Below are 2,883 nucleotides of genomic sequence, written 5' to 3'. Positions count from 1 at the left end.
GGTGAGTGAAGGTATTCAAATTAAGATGTACAAAAATAAGTATAAAAGACCTTGTTGAAGACATAAATCTTTTAAGATAAAAAGATGATTTTGACTTCGATAACAAAAATGATGAAGAAGATTTGGATGAAGATATATAAAAAAACAATAAAAATCAAACAAGATTTGGATTATTAAGCACATACCAAAAGATGCATTGGTTAACAGAGGATTGATATTATATGATAAACCATCTATATGATAAAAATATAATATATATCCATATTATTATAGAAGATCCTAATAAAAATATGTAAAAAAATAAAGATAAATGATAAGAAGATAGTAAAAATTTTAGTCTAAACGTTCTTTTAAATAGAAGGAACTTCTATTTAATTTATAGAGGCATAAATATCTCAAATCAAAATAAATAAGATAACAAAATACTATAGATATCTTCAAGAAAGAATTGACAATATATATAAGTAAAAAATTACTTGAAATTATCAAAATTGATATTAATAGAGGATTAGTTGTGAACTTGAGTCAAAATTAGACCTTGAGGTATAAAACCACATACTTAAGGCGACTTCAAGATTATTTTATAAATCAAAGAAAAGGATTAGAAAGTAGAAAAAAAAAGAGATTTTGGAGCATTAGTTTCATATCATTTGGATTAATATTGAAAATTTAAGGCGTTTTCAAAGTAACTAATGTACTTGGTAGATTTAAATTTTAACAAATAAAAACATGTTTACAAAGTTTAGAATTTTGTGAGTTTTGTAGCATATTTATAGGTGAAAATTTGATAAATTTTTATTGAACTTATTGTAAATGTGTGTGAAATAGTTAGAGTCAATTAAAAAGTTATATCAAAGAATATGAAAGTTTTTGTAGGTTATGGTCTCATAAATTGGAGATTAGAGGATTGAAGAGGCTTCTAAGAAATCTATCAATCTTCTAATTGAATTGATGTATAATTTTTTTGAATAGTAGCTAGCTTGATTCTAAAATTGTTTTCAAAGTTTAAGACTAATTCAATGATATAATTAAGATTTGTGATTGTGGAATATCAACATTAAGATTGGAGAAATAGGTTGCTTGACACTTGAGTAAAATTTAGAGATTTTGGCCTATTATGTATATATAATCTCCTTCAATTTTTTTATTCTTTCTGCAAAAAACATATTTGTAAATTTTACAAATTTTGAATCAAATTCCATAGTTCAATTATTAGTTAATTAATATTTAATCTACAATAGAGCAATAAAGGATGTGTTTAAGATTTACAATTCAATTTGGTTTTGCTTAGGTTTAATTTAGGATATAGTTATGTGCATTGGTGCTACAATGTATATGGCTTATTTTTGGATAAAATTGCTATGACATAATAACAAATTTATACTACAAATATTCTATCCATCCATCCGAAAATAAAGTACACCAAAACTTGTTGCCAATTTGATGTGGGATGATTTAGCTTTTGTTATGCAAGCATCAATGTTCAATATATTGTTGTAGTCATAGGAATTAACACCAACTTGGTTTTACAAGTGAATCAGCACTTTTGAAATGGCTATGGGTGGCAAATATTAGCAAAGTTGGGGTCCATTGTGTTGGTAGAAAAAGAAGAGATGCCAATTGCAGAAGTGCAAGTGGTGTTTGCTCTTAAGAATAGTCCAATAAAAACTGATGGAAAAACAAAACAGAAGAGGTGGCAAGAAGTTAGCTTTGGCTGCATGTCATTTGTAGGCCTTGATTGAAGGAGCACCTCATTCATTGGTTGGAGATTGGAGGAGGGAGCTGAGTGGTGCAAGACAGAAAGGGGGCTGCACGAGGAGATGAAAAGCACAGATGTGGCCTCTGTAGCAAGTTATAAAGTGATGTGCAGAATGACTGCTGTCACCTTGTAAGTACAGATAGCAGGGGTCATAGTGCCTGCTTTCTGTTTTTGGAGGTGGAGGGCATGTGTGGATGTATTGCCTGGTGGGTGGGGTTTCACCCAAGCATGGGTGAAACTGGCAGCTTCCCTGTGGCTGTGGGGGGAGGGTTGGGGGACCAATTAAGTAGACTCTTAGGAGAGTGGAGATTGTGTCAGGAGTTTGGAACTCAGGACTCCTGATGGGCTGGGGTTTGGAGGAGGGTGGGTCCGACTGAGCACAGGAGATGGACCTTGGGGTATCTTTCCAATGCAGAGGGGGCCTGGGGGAACGAAGGGCGAAGGGATGGCCGGGGGGTGGAACTTTAGTGGACGTGATGAGAGTGGAGGGAGCGGGCTGGAGGTGAAAGGGCAGGAGGAGGCAAGAGAATGAGTGTTGTGAGAGCGGGCGTCGGCACATCAAGCGCGCGGGGCTCCTTCGGGGGTGTTCGGTGGCGCAGTCGTTGTAGTATAGTGGTAAGTATTCCCGCCTGTCACGCGGGTGACCCGGGTTCGATCCCCGGCAGCGGCGATCCTTGCACCGGTGGTCTAGTGGTAGAATAGTACCCTGCCACGGTACAGACCCGGGTTCGATTCCCGGCCGGTGCAGCGCTCCCTTTTGCCCCCGCCGCATCCGAATCCGCCCATCCGGACAGCGCGCGCGAACCTCTTGTCACACCATGCGGTGCTGTGAAGGCTTGTGAGCGCTGCACTGGACCCATCGTTCAGTACGACGTGCAGCTGGTACTGGTTCCACATGGTCTCCTTGACGTCCCGTTACTGTCAGGCCTTTACTGTGAGCGAAGGCTTGCCGGGCTGCGCTGGATCTTCTCCAAGATTTGTACCGTTGCATTAGTTTTGCCTGCATCCTTTAATGGATATCTGGCTCTTTTAAGAATGTTTATTTTTGCTCGGACTTGGCTGCCTATGCTGGTCTTCTTTAATTGGTTTCAACTTTGCACCTAGGGTGGCAACGGCCTAGGGTG

The 2,883-nt window shown here is 38.2% G+C and overlaps 2 non-coding genes across 2 annotated transcripts; both read left to right on the top strand.

Annotated features, from left to right (window-relative positions):
* The first annotated feature begins 2,357 nt into the window (after window positions 1–2,357).
* Window positions 2,358–2,429, top strand: TRNAD-GUC (transfer RNA aspartic acid (anticodon GUC)). The gene has a single exon. It is a non-coding gene; the product is annotated as a tRNA-Asp (tRNA).
* Window positions 2,430–2,435: 6 nt separating this feature from the next.
* Window positions 2,436–2,506, top strand: TRNAG-GCC (transfer RNA glycine (anticodon GCC)). Its single transcript has one exon. It is a non-coding gene; the product is annotated as a tRNA-Gly (tRNA).
* The last annotated feature ends 377 nt before the right edge of the window (window positions 2,507–2,883 follow it).

This window comes from Physcomitrium patens, chromosome 12 (assembly GCF_059467195.1).
Source record: "Physcomitrium patens ecotype Gransden chromosome 12, ASM5946719v1, whole genome shotgun sequence".
NCBI lineage: Eukaryota > Viridiplantae > Streptophyta > Bryopsida > Funariales > Funariaceae > Physcomitrium > Physcomitrium patens.
Note: the sequence above shows the minus strand (reverse complement) of the source record. Positions and strands in the feature narration are given on the sequence as shown.